This window comes from Dysidea avara, chromosome 1 (genome assembly GCF_963678975.1).
Source record: "Dysidea avara chromosome 1, odDysAvar1.4, whole genome shotgun sequence".
NCBI lineage: Eukaryota > Metazoa > Porifera > Demospongiae > Dictyoceratida > Dysideidae > Dysidea > Dysidea avara.
In genome coordinates, this window is record NC_089272.1 from 6,402,769 (window position 1) to 6,417,436 (window position 14,668).

At 39.6% G+C, this 14,668-nt stretch overlaps 1 protein-coding gene and 1 long non-coding RNA gene across 10 annotated transcripts in view; one reads left to right on the plus strand and one right to left on the minus strand.

The window, feature by feature from the left end:
• Positions 1-14,668, plus strand: part of LOC136254412 (N-alpha-acetyltransferase 50-like) — an 854,489-nt gene that overhangs the window by 562,862 nt on the left and 276,959 nt on the right. The window lies entirely within an intron of this gene.
• LOC136254588 (uncharacterized) lies at positions 12,358-13,500 on the minus strand. Of its 2 annotated transcripts, XR_010700566.1 has the most exons (6): positions 13,327-13,500; positions 13,041-13,272; positions 12,893-12,993; positions 12,604-12,843; positions 12,492-12,548; positions 12,358-12,438 (listed from the first exon to the last, which is right to left on the minus strand). It is a non-coding gene; the product is annotated as an uncharacterized lncRNA (long non-coding RNA). The 2 variants fall into 2 exon arrangements; XR_010700565.1 differs by having other exon boundaries at positions 13,041-13,498.

Here is a 14,668-nt window from a genome sequence, read left to right on the forward strand (position 1 = left end):
AGTAACTAGTTACCCCCAACTCTGTATACCAGTTACCAAAATTCTGTTACTCATGTCACTCACCCAAAGTGTATTCTAAAGTATGTCACATTCCTTGCACTTCAAAGCAAAGTTGTGTAAACAAAGCCAATGGGATAACCACTGCACTAACACAACAGGATGTTATATGTCATATTGCTAAGGGCAAGAAATGTTTTTGACTAGCTTTTCTAACTGATGGATCCATTACATTGAGGCAGTTTACCACCTCCACATCAAAAAGGAATCTGAGGAATATGCAAACACAGCTGGTTTTTGCCCAGCTAGTCACACAGGGGAGAACCATCACTCATGATGTATACCGTATAACAGGATATTGTAGTGCCTGAAATTTCCCTTGAAATTTAAAAATAGTGGGAGAATTTACATATCACTTTTAATTCATATATACACTAAAACCTGATTTGGTAACACTCAAGTGGCACTCGTAACAAGCGCAAACTGTTTTGTTTCAACCAGTAGAATGTAGTGTTAGTGTTGTTTTAGTTAAGGACTTTTAGTTTTAGCAAGTTATAGTCATAGCCAGTTTCGTTAATAATTTATTTTAGTTTTAATAATTTTTCTTTATTCCTTTTAGTTTTTGATTTAGTTATGGTTATATTCCTTGTGTTGTTTTAGTTTAAGATGTGAAAATCTTTTATAGTTGTAGTAAAATTTACAAAAACCTTTTAGTTTTAGTTAATTGTACATAAAAAAATCTTTTAGTTATAGTTTTAGTTATCTTTTCCAATTCTTTTTAGCTCTCCAAACACTAAAATTAATTCCTCGCTACAAAATCCGCTATACAGTACGTATGATATACAGTAATTGAAAGTCCTCCAGCACATGCTGACACAACATGGGATAACCATATTTAATGTTGCTTGTCAGTTTAACCCGGTCAGCAGGGCTTACCCTGTTGTGAGCAGGTTACCACCTTCAACAGATGGTGGTTGTTTTGGTAGGTGTGTAGGGTTCCATGGATTCTCCTATTAATTCTCAAATAGGCCCCTTTTCAACAATTTTACATGATGTATACAGCATGTTTTACTACAAAGGCTTGGAGCTTGGGGATTCTAACATTCTCTGAAGCCACAAGAATTTCTGCATACCACAATGTTCCTAATAGAAACCCTGCACTGTCACACCCTGAGCTAGCCTCAAGATGGAAAAGACAAGGGAAAAAATGGGGGATTTACTAAACTCCCTGCTAAGACTGTCTGTGGTGCATGCTTCACCTCCCCACACCCCCGTTATGCAAAAAAAAAAATTTGGGGGCAATATATTACATTAACCCCCACCCAACAATCCCTTTTATGATTATTGTCTTCTAAAATACTAATATGAGGTAGTTGGTAGAGTGGTGTGGGTGGGACAAGATTTACTGTGCCATGTAGCACCATGCATTCTAACACCTCTCCACGTGCCTTTTTCTTGTAACGCATGTGCAATGTTATTCTCCAATTATTGCCAACCCTTCTCATGTGTGCGCCTGCCCAATCTTCCCTCCAGTCATGGTGGAGCTTCGGGCTAGTCACTATCATAATACACTCATGCATGTTCGACTGCAACATTAACCTAGTTTAACTAGTTAAAATCCATTAAATAGCTAGCTAGGAGAAGTACAGTAAAAGTACAAAAAAATGCACAATAACATTAAATTTAAAGAAATAGTCCTATGTAAAGAATTCTATGCAAGGATGTATGTACCTGTATGTATGCGCTCCTTTGTCTCGCATGCCAGATGGTTTGTGTATGTGTGTTGGAGGGGGGTGAGGTAAATAAACCATCTGGTCACTGTTGCACACTTTCCATGAACTCACTGGAATTTGCTTAAATTACATTATGGTATTGTTTTGCAGCAAGGATATGTAATAATTGTTCCAATCAACTCTGGGAGCATACACTGATAATGTCCTGGTGACGCATTTGAAACATTGCTGAAAGGCTTCCCCAACAATTCCATTTCACAAACCCGTACCGAACAATAATCATTCCTTTACCAACACTTTTATCAGCTCTGTACTAGGAAACAAACATCCTAAGACCATGGCATTGTTAAACTTTCCAAAAAAACTGTAATCTAGATTCAGTTCTCTATTACACTAAGCATTTGAATAGTTAATGTTTGTTTTGTCACAGAGTCCACGAATCGATCCGGTTGGCTTTGCCATAGATATACAGACAAGTACCTGATTGAATCATCGTGCTGGATCATTGTTACCAGAAGTAGGTCGAATTTCACACAGGAAGATTAGTTTTACTCTTGAGGCTGCTTCCTAAAACAACATGTCTGCATTGGTGTTATTGGGCTCAGGTGAGATGATTCCAATCCTGGGTACTTGTCTGTAAAATATCTACGGCTCTGCCAACATTCCAGCAATGGTCACGGAATGTGCAGCAGTAACTAGGTTTGTTTGCCGCCCCCACACTTCACACAAATCGTCTGGCATCATAGATACTAGAATGCATAATGGATTGAAAATGCAATACATTTTACAGTTACGGGTTCGATACGTTCATGTGATGACATTTACGGGGCACAGCAGCATTTTCAATAGGCACAATACATTTTTGTCGAATCCTCCCAGAGTTTTCTTGAAAACAGGTGTCTTGGTCAATTCGTTCATACTTTTTTTAGCACTCTCGAAGCTATGAACTTTTCTTTAGTATAGCATGTATCACTAGACTCGTTTTCACAAAGCCAGGAAAACCCCCACAGCCACTACCGTCATGTAGCCATTATTTCGCTTCGCTTACAGAAAGTAACTGCTGTACAATGCTAAAAATAATTATTTGCACTCATTACTATGTGGCGAAACTGTCCAGCACTTCTAAAACTTCGTATGTAATACACCCTATACACTAAAACCCCCACAGTAGTTTTTGAACACAAATTTCGCGTTCCTTCCTTCACACCTTCGGTTGTACGAAACGACTAACCTTCAGTCACAAATAGTGATGTGCGATATATCGAAAAATATCGATTTCGCAATAATTTTGTCGATATCGTTATCATATCGATTTTCGATACTGCTTTAGCAGATTTCGATATTTATCGAAAAGGTAATATTTTGCAATAATTATCGAAATATCGAAGAACATTCGATAAATCTACAGCATTTAGTGTGTGATTGTGCAATCACGCTAGAAATGAAGGTTCTGTACTATCTAGCCACTTTAAAAACTTGTCTACCAGTTTCCTAGGCTTATTATTAGTTTTATGCAATAGTTTGTGTGTAAAGTGTATTTCAAGCATATTTATAAATATCGGCCGCCCACGCAATTACACCACCCACACAATTAAAAATTATCGAAAATCGTATCGAAATTTCTATATTTACCCCAATATTGTATCGATAACATATCGAAATAAAAATCCTGATATCGCACACCACTAGTCACAAACCAATAAATAGCTGAATCCTTTAGCGATGATTTAACGCTTTATAAAACCTGTAATAGTAGTCTCAGTGTTAAGAACAACTGCAGTTTGTACACTTGGTAACGTTGCCATAAATCACGTCACCGTATCGAGCCCGTAACCGTAAAATGTATTGCATTTCCAATCCATTATGTATTCTAGTATCTGTGCTGACATGCAAGATTATACGCGCTTCTTTGTATAAAAGGATTCTATGCGGCAAGCTAGTGTGTGCGTGCTCCTTGTTATCGCGTAACTTTTAGCGAGCTATCTACAGCTATATATATACACAAATAAACTTTAATAGTTCAAACAACAAACGTTTACTACTTACTCGTGTAGTTCACTATCATCGCTATCGCTGTCATTTTCGCTATCACTACTGCTTCCGCTTTCTGAATCACTGTCACAAGTTTCATTGTCACTTGAGCTTAGTACAATCACCTCCTCTCCCTCGATATCTTCTGCATGATCCATCTCAACTCACTCACAGAACAATAAAACAAAACAAACAGTGACAACAAGTGTATCATCCGACCTTGTGCAACAGGATCTATGAACAGGATAAACCTGTTTAACTGGCTACGATTCTATGATGTCATAGTCAAGCGCACATTAACTGAATGCTGTGTGCGCGTATGGATTATGGAAGCGCACGAAAGTTATGGCTGCAATGTACCGTATGATGATATGATGATGCATGACAAAGATACTCAGGGTGAGTAATTAGCGATGTATAGCGTGTCAGTGTCTTTAGTTCGGTCCCCTAGTCCTGGGTCTCCTGATCCTGGGTCCCCGGGTCCACTGATTTTACCTACCCGTACTGCATTAGTAAAATGTATTTATAACTTGATTGCCATTAGTACTTTTACTTGTGGTATTCATGATCACCTGTACAACCAGTTTTTAAGCTAGAATGAACAAGGCATCAGTGAATCTGCTCATATTAGGGATAGGGCCACTATATATTCTAAGCCATGGCAGCATAAGCCAAGTTTGATCATATAGCTATATCATTCCAAGGCAAGCAGAAGGCCTTGACTGAAGTCCTTATGACTCCTTTCCTACAAAGACCCAATTGATTCCATAGAAGCCCTTTCATGTGACCAGTAGCTACTGTTTATAATGCTGTACTAGAACTCTGTCCAAGAACCTCATTCATAGAATACCAGATCAGGCTGATGCCTTACATTTTATGACTCTGGTGGCTACTATGCTCTGTAATGATGCTGAACGTCATGGAAGACTGAATAAGGAGGACAACAAGTTGCCCTGGATCATAACCACTGACCTTGCAATCAATCTCCAACACATAGGGATATTGTGTATGAAATACTTTATCCATAATGTAGGTTGGTGATAACAGACTTGATGTGAGTAATGCATGTGTACATGTTCTATTGTCCAGGCCACAAAGATGCCAGTCTCCTTTCATGACCAGCTCCCTCCTCGACATGTCTGATCGCAACTCGGAGACCCTGGATGGGAATCGTTTACATTGCGCTATCCTCTTGAGGAACAGTGGAGACTGTGGTGGCTGGATGGCCTCTGTGCATCCCATCCCATGGACACCCCAAGCATGGCATAAAATATTACTCCTTCTTTCACACAAGCCTCCTTAGAATCCACAACAATGTTTGTATTAATTCTACCGAGAGGAAACATTGGGTTTCCTAGCCCACGTGTTTGGTTTCCCGAAGTTGGTGGAAGTCACGTCTAACCATTGGATGCAATACGACAGGAATTAGAGCTATAGATACACAAGGATCCCCTTGAGTAGTTTCTCCCCTTTCATGCTGTGTTGTTTTGCCACACTTTTAGCTATGTATGTGTTGATGAAATAATTGTAAGGACTGCCCATTGGGGATATTCTACAGGTGTGTTATATAGAGAAATGTATAGTCTATGTGGACTATTTTAGAGCTTAATATTACATAATCAAGCCAAGTGTCACTTAATTGTTGCTATCTATTAAATGAGTGTGGTCAATTGATACTTCATCCAGCAATAGTGTCAATGTGGAGTATTATCTTAACAGTACTGGAAGGTTAACAGTGTTGATCCATATGTTTGTATAATTAACTTAACATTTACGTAGTTGGTATGAATTTTTGTGTAACACTGTTCTGTACCAGGGCTGTTTGCTTCTGAACCTGCCCCTGGGTTTGGCACACAGTACTGTGAACAAGCAAGTGGATCATGCCATAAAACCATTCAGAATGGGACTTACTTTGATGTACAAAATGCAAGTAGTGAACCTCCCACATATTTTGTATTTTTGTGCTGCTTCCCTCCTTTCTAGCACCCACGGCTTCACACATTCCCCACTACCCATTAACTTTTCTCCATTGTCTAGTAACAGACCTGCAATGGCATGTGCTGTGCGTGATTTGAAACTGAACATTTGTGTAAGTCAGGACAATTATTTGTCATCCTCTCAAATGAGGAGAATTACAGATGTTGTCTCAACAGATTACTTGTCAGTTGTTAAGTGTTGTAAGACCACAAATCATTACTCATTGGTGGTCATTGGAGGTAAATCGACTACTGAGGTTACCAGTAAAGATTTTGGGAGCAGATCCGAGCCCATAGAGGAGATCTAAGTAGAGCTCTCAAACGGTCTCTCATTTGGGATCAATTGTCTGTTACTCATCTAATTCATCCAATTGTGATCTGGCCAAATTGAGTTAAGCCAGGAAGGAACAAAGGCCATGCCCCTTTATTCTATTGGGAGAGTGGGTCTGAGGTTATATAGTGTGTCAGTGCCAGAACTCTAGGAGTCCAGCTACCTGTCAATCTTCACTATCCACTGTTTTGCCATGAAGTGTTGTCAGGTTTTTCAGTTATACAGTGGAAAATTACTACCAACTAGTACACAGTGTGTAGGAGTGTGAGACCGGCTCAGACTGGCTGAGATCTCCAGTACCTAGCTCCATACACCCAGGGCAGATGATCAACCATAAAATCTCTTAGTGGTAGACTGGTTGATTATATTTTGCAGCTATTAGTCAGTCATATTTTCTTTGTTGTAAAAACTGTGTTATATGGTGGCCTGTTAGCTAATCTGTGCAATCTATGCATATGGCGGCTACCAGAATTTACAGTCTTTAGCTTTAACTAGCTCCTTGCACCATAGTATACAGGTGCTGTGGTATTGGGTGCACAGCACTACTCTATAGTCTACAGTCTACAGATACCTTCAAACTTTTATGGCTCCCATATACTTAATTTTGAGCAAAAGGTTCTTGTAGGCATTGTATGGCTTTGTCTTAATTACTATACCTAGTCTGTGTTGTATATATGTACACTGGAATGATTTGTCTTGGCTGTTGAATTGCAAGTTCACCTGTCCAGCCTAGGCTTCACTTGTATGGGTAATGAGGTGATTTGGGATGCTATAGTACAACTACGTATTTGAGGCGACTCCACTTTTTGTAGTGTCAGCTTATGTGGCATTAATATCTCCGGAATGTAGTCAGGACAAAAATCTATTTGCATTAAGAGTACATCCTACCCACCTGCTGCAACAGGTACCAACAATGCAGCTCACGTGTTTTATTTGATCACATGATCCAAAATGTTCGCTCTGCCTATATCACAGTACCATAACAACCCATTACTCTATCTCCTTTATATTGATGCTAATAGTTTACTGATTCCTCTCTCAGTACTGCTTACAATTAATCTAGATGATGTATAGTTTCTTGTGATAAGTTTACAAACCATGCGTATGCCAAGTTCCTAAAATTGGTTTGGAAAATCCACGTGTCTGTATGTATGCATGTTTGTCCACACACCCACGCGAAGAAACAAGTTTTAAGACCTGAATCCAGACACCGGTAATTAAGTTGGCTTGTATTGACCACAAAAGCATGCCTAAGTTTACCTCTGAGGTTAACAGTTTACTATGTTGTGCCAGCCTACTTGTATCAGTCACCTGTACTGCAGTAGTAAATTGCCATTAGTACTTTTACTTGTGGTATTTATGATCACCTGTACAACCAGTTTTTAAGCTAGAATGAACAAGGCATCAGTGAATCTGCTCGTATTAGGGATAGAGCCACCGTATATTCTAAGTCATAGCTGCATAAGCCAAGTTTGACCATATAGCTATATCATTCCAAGGCAAGCAGAAGGCCTTGACTGAAGTCCTTATGACTCCTTTCCTACAAAGGCCCAATTGATTCCATAGAAGCCCCCTTTCATGTCACCAGTAGCTGCTCTTTAAATGCTGTACTAGAACTCTGTCCAAGAACCCCATTCATAGAATACCAGATCAGGCTGATGCCTTACATTTTATGACTCTGGTGGCTACTATGCTCTGTAATGCTGCTGGATGTCATGGAAGACTGAATAAGGAGGACAACAAGTTGCCCTGGATCATAACCACTGACCTTACAATCAATTTCCAACACATAGGGATATTGTGTATGAAATATTTTATCCATAATGTAGGTTGGTGATGACAGACTTGAAGTGAGTAATGCATGTGTACATGTTCTATTGTCCAGGCCATAAAGATACCAGTCTCCTTTCATGACCAGCTCCTTCCTGGACATGTCTGATCACAACTCGGAGACCCTGGATGGGAATCGTTTGCATTGCGCTATCCTCTTGTGGGACAGTGGAGACTGTGGTGGCTGGATGGCCTCTGTGCATCCATCCCATGGACACCCTAAGCATGGCATTAAATATTACTCCTTCTTTCACACAAGCCTCCTTAGAATCCACAACAATGTTTGTATTAATTCTACCGAGAGGAAACATTGGGTTTCCTAGCCCACGTGTTTGGTTTCCCGAAGTTGGTGGAAGTCACGTCTAACCATTGGATGCAATATGACAGGAATTAGAGCTATAGATACACAAGGATCCCCTTGAGTAGTTTCTCCCCTTTCATGCTGTGTTGTTTTGCCACACTTGTAGCTACATATGTGTTGATGAAATGATTGTAAGGACTGCCCATTGGGATATCCTACAGGTGTGTTATTTAGAGAAATATATAGTCTATGTGAACTATTTTAGAGCTCGATATTACATAATCAAGCCAAGTGTCACTTAATTGTTGCTATCTATTAAATGAGTGTGATCAATTGATACTTCATCCTGCAGCAGTGGTGTCAATGTGGAGTATTATCTTAACCCTTAAACGCGCATAAGCCTATATATATATAGGCAGATTACGCATGGTCTTGAAAGCGCATAAGTCTATATATAGGCTTTTACGCATGGTTTTAAACAAAGCGCTGTAACTTTTGAAGGGTTTACCATATGGCTTTGTAATTTGTGCCATTGTACTCGTGATGTAATAAGCATTAAAATGATACCTAGGGGTTTACCCTACGACCAAAGCATAAGACCAAAAATCGCCGTGAAAATAATTTTCAACAACTAATCACAAAAATATATTACATACCTTCAGAAAATGATCCATAACTCCTTGACAGCTTGTCCGATTTGCTTCAAACAAGTACTATTTGAATGGCCATTCAATGACAAATTAGGCCATATATAGCTCATGTGACTAGACCCACAATCGAAACTATGATTGAAGCGAAGAATGTGGTGTTGCGATAAGGGGAGACATCGATCTTCTTCGCTTTATAACAAGTAAGCGATTGTTGTTACAGTGGTTATTTAGCCTTCCCCAAGTAGATCAATGAATAAGCTTTCTACTGATATATGGTTTTAGGCTAATAGATTTAGGAAAGGCTGTCTTACCTTACCATATAAGTTTGTTTTGTGTAAACACGCATTCCATAAATGTTCTGTGCTCATTCAGGACTAATTCCTTAAAAGTTTCATGCGCGTTTAAGGGTGCTCGCTGATATTTGAAGCCGTTTAAGTGCCAGCCCATAAACCACATGCGGCTGTTGCATCATAATTGGCATTACTACGCATACTTGTAGTATCCATGTTAAGCGCCTGTGTTTGCGCCAGAGAACACAAGGAAGAGCAGCATGTTTTTTACTTTAAAATTGTCACTGAAGTGGTAGCAAATGATAAATGATTGTCTGATGGATCAAGAGTTACACTAGCATGAATTAGTCTAAAAGTAAGTGTTATTATAAGGCGACAAGTATGAACGCATGTTTCGCTTGTAGCTAACTTGTGTTCGTGCCTTGTTTTTTTGAGTGATAGGGTATGCTGGTAGTTTGTATTGTAATTGTAAGCTGTTTATGTAGGGGACTATGTTACCAGCTGGAATCACAAGGCATTACAAGCTGCTAATGATGGCGTGCCTAGCGTAACCTAACGAAGAGCGACTTGCTGAAGACTCCAGACGTAGCAAGAAGCTGTTCCCATGTGTGAAGAAGAGAAAACAGAGCTTCTTTGTGTTTTGAACAGCATTTAAAACATGTTATTTTGAAAAGTTGGTGATTGCGGTTAATAGGAATTTGTGTGGTTATTATTATATAGTTATACAATGGCCACGAGTGCTCTGCCTGATATAAACACACGAGCCTGAGGGCCGTCAGGCCCGAAGGCAAGTGCGTTTATACAGGCAGAGCACGAGTGCACGTTGTATAACTGTTATGTACTATTCACCTAATAGGTAGGGAGAGTCTCACAAGACAGCTGTAACACTTATAAAGGCCAGGTTTCTAACATCAATTGTGGGTAACCAAGCCTGACGTTGCGATGACGTTCCCCCTGCAGTAATGCAGTCACCTGAGATATTGAAAGCTAGTACGCTATGGGTTATATCACTAACCAGCATTCGCTGTTCCACTCTCATCATGTAGTGCTCAGCATACCAGCGTGCCATATAGACTAAGCACCAGACTAATCGCCATAGTGATTCTCTCGAGCGACAAAAAGGGGCTAAATAGACGGTTTAAGTAAACAAAACCTAACTACTAAACGATACTAGTCTAATTCTTCCTATTCACACTGGCTAAACTCGAATCTGGTGGCATGACAAAACTGGTTACCACAATCGAACGTAAAGGTTAGTATTATTTAGTTTTATTGAGTCATTGTCGAAGTGGACTACAGTTTAATCTGGGCTAAGATGGCACCAGACTAGTAAGGTGTATAAGTACGTTTATATGTAGACTAGAGTTGTGGCTACCTGCGTTGGCTTTTTCGATCGCCATTGGCTGCTTGTAAACATTATACGTATTGGTGACGTTATGGCCCACCATCGACCTTTACATGTCAGGCTATAAATAAATTCGAGTGATCTGTGTAGTGTCTTTCCACCTATTAGGTGAGGTGTTGTAGTGGTCACCCTTAACAGTACTGGAAGGTTAGCAGTGTTGATCCATATTGTTGATCCATATGTTTGCTTAACATTTACGTGGTTGCTATGAATTTTTGCGTAACACTGTTCTGTACCAGGGCTGTTTGCTTCTGAACCTGCCCCTGGGTTTGGCACACAGTGCTGTGAACAAGCAAGTGGATCATGCCATAAAACCATTCAGATTGGGACTTACTTTGATGTACAAAATGCAAGTAGTGAACCTCCCACTTATTTTGTATTTTTGTGCTGCCTCCCTCCTTTCTAGCACCCACGGCTTCACACATTCCCCACTACACATTAACTTTTCTCCATTGTCTAGTAACAGACCTGCAATGGCATGTGCTGTGTGTGATTTGAAACTCAACATTTGTGCAAGTCAGGACAATTATTTATCATCCTCTCAAATGAGTAGAATTGTCTCAACAGATTACTTGTCAGTTGTTAAGTGTTGTAAGATCACAAATCATTACTCATTGGTGGTCATTGGAGGTAAATCGACAACTGAGGTTACCAGTAAAGATTTTGGGAGCAGATCCAAGTCCAAAGAGGAGATCTAAGTAGAGATCTCAAACTGTCTCTCATTTGGGATCAGTTGTCTGTTACTCATCTAATGCATCCAATTGTGATCTAGCCAAATTGGGTTAAGCCAGGAAGAAAGAAAGGCCATGCCCCTTTATTCTATTGGGAAAGTGGGTGTGAGGTTATATAGTGTGTCAGTGCCAGAACTCTAGGAGTCCAGCTACCCGTCAATCTTCTCTATCCACTGTTTTGCCATGAAGTGTTGTCAGGTTTTTCAGTTACACAGTGGAAAATTACCACCAACTAGTACACAGTGTGTAGGAGTGTGAGACCGGCTCAGACTGGCTCAGATCTCCAGTACCTAGCTCCAAACACCCAGGGCAGATCATCAACCACAAAATCTCTAGTGGTAGACTGGTTGATTATATTTTGCAGCTATTGTAGTACGTTCGCATTGAGCTGAACCCTCAAAAACGATTAATAACTTACGATTGCTACATCGCACGGGCCTCCTGTATTGCTCGATACATAGCGCTTCTCAATCCGCTATAAATATATTAAAAGCGCTTCATTCGAATGTAAGACACTCCAGTTATGACACCGTGAAGTTTTGCCGTACATTTTCAATGGGGAAGCCTCTAAAGTGTGGCCCTTTGATGTTCATGTTGACACATGTTTGTGGCGAAGCCAGACGTCACACACCCGCCCTCAACACGCATGATTTCACCATCCATTGTGTAAGAGGCACTTTTGCAAGAAAAATAAAACAGTTTTTGTGTGTATAAAACAGAGTTGTATAAGTAGAAGAGCTGGGGCCACTGTTGCACTGTATTTAGAAGATAAGTGGCCTGCTTATATTCAGGGAAAAAACTTCTTCAGCCTCAAAAGAGAAAAAACCAAATTATAACAGCTCAAAATCTGTTATGCAGCATTGGTGTTCCTGCAAGTGAGCCAAACAACATGTATTTTACTTCACATTCACCACACAGCTGCCTATCGTCTTCTGTTCCCATTTAGTCAATTTGTCATTTTAATCCTGTTCTCATCACTTCCCCACACATGTACACAGTTTTTCCAGCCAGCATATTTTTTTTGCATTTACATTCCCAAAAAATTCTAAAAGTTTCAACAAATGAGGTAATACTGTTTGTATGAATTTGGGGTGATAGTACCTGTAGCGACGTCCAAACACTCCTGCACTGATTTAATATACAAGGGATGGTATGTTCAACTTCTGCTAGCACAATAAAGCAATGATATTTTTTTTATTAAAGTGCACACACTTACACTTCATCTGTATTTTCATGTACTTCACAGAGTTTAATCCCAGCTACCTGATGACTCCTGGGGAACAAAATCAAGTTCTAACACCAATGCTGCAAATATCAAACAATCTTACATCAGATGAAGTAAGCCCAGAAGAAGACTTGGACCCATTGGTGCTAGTGGAAGATTCATTAATACCACCATCGCCATCTTCACTATCACTGCTGATTTGGATGAGGAATTGCTCTAGAAGTTCTTCATTACCAAAGTTTCATCTAAATACACAATTGGTCTTCCTTCAGTTCTGTTGCACTTCATTTGTCTTTAATATTTATGATGCTGATGGACTATGCAGGGATGCTCATAGCATACCCTGCATATACGTGCAGTGACATTAAAGCACAAACAGTTTCAATGCTAACCTCTTGTCATTAATTGTCTTGTACTTAAATCCCATATCACTCAACACTCTTTAAAGCTATGTTCTACCCCCAGAGAAAACACCATCATTCTTAAGTTTGGCCTAAGATGGAGTACGTGACAAAGTTCCAGGGTTCAAAATTAATTTACCAAATCTTTGAGAGCGATAAATTTCCTTCCTTCCGTACAATGAATGGATCTTGTCTGATGGAATCTGGGTCAAAACTGTCTGCATCAACATGGACTCGTGAACATTTGTACCTGACAATTACAATTGAGCGGGCTTGTGCAAAGTGCTTTTTGTACCTTTTTCTTGGCGTAGATAAACCGCCTTTCTTGCAGTGCTCCATTGTAACTCTTACAATGGATGTCCTTGAAATCCCTGCGTGGCGTAATGTATACCAAAACCCAGCAAAGAAGGCATTACATACAATACCGGTGGCCTTCGAGATTCTCTCCGTGATGTTGATAGAAATTTTACATTTCTTCGCTTCTTGCTTACAGTACTCCCATAGTTTCATAAGTAGATACTTCGTTTGGCTGTTGAACTTCTTTTCAAGAGGGTTTCGCTCTGCACTCGGTGACGATGCACTGGACACCATATTCTCAACAATTAAGTGCGCGCCCGTAATATGGGCTTACGAATAAATGTGTCATGAACATTATGTTTAAAGCCTTTGATCTTGTATGGCTTCTTAATCAACAACCCAGGATTCAGCTCAATGAGAACATATTATAGTCAGTCATATTTTCTTTGTTGTAAAAACTGTGTTATATGGTGGCCTGTTAGCTAATCTGTGCAATCTATGCATATGGCGGCTACCAGAATTTACAGTCTCTAACTCTAACTAGCTCCTTGCACCATAGTATACAGGTGCTGTGGTATTGGGTGCACAGCACTACTCTATAGTCTACAGTCTACAGATACCTTCAAACTTTTATGGCTCCCATATACTTAATTTTGAGCAAATAGGTGCTTCTAGACATTGTATGGCTTTGTCTTAATCACTATGCTTAGTCTGTGTTGCATATATGTACACTGGAATGATTTGTCTTGGCTGTTGAATTGCAAGTTCACCTGTCCAACCAAGGCTTCACTTGTATGGGTAATGAGGTGATTTAGGATGCTATGGTACAACTATTTGGGGATAAAATGCCGACTCCACTTTTTGTAGTGTCAGCTTATGTGGCATTAATATCTCCGGAATGTAGTCAGGACAAAAATCTGCTTGCATTAAGAGTACATCCTACCCACCTGCTGCAACAGGTACCAACAATGCAGCTCACGTGTTTTATTTGATCACATGATCCAAAATGGTCACTCTGCCTATATCACAGTACCATAACAACCCATTACTCTATCCCCTTTATATCGATGCTAATAGTTTACTGATTCCTCTCTCAGTACCACTTACAATTAATCTAGATGATGTATAGTTTCTTGTGATAAGTTTATAAACCATGCGTATGCCAAGTTCCTAAAATTGGTTTGGAAAATCCATGTGTCTGTATGTATGCATGTTTGTCCACACACCCACATGAAGAAACAAGTTTTAAGGTACAGAAAATAACCTTCTTAAATGTCTACTCAAGAGGAGTTGTAAAATCTTTGTTTTGTTGCAGTTACAAAAGTATACTGTACATAAGGTATACGTATGGACATTTCTTTACATCTGCTTGAAGTGATAGTACGTGATCAATTTTTCTTCACTGAATTTGCCTTTACCTTTGTACTATATGTAGTGGAAGAATAAACCTCACTGTTGTTACTACTTTGT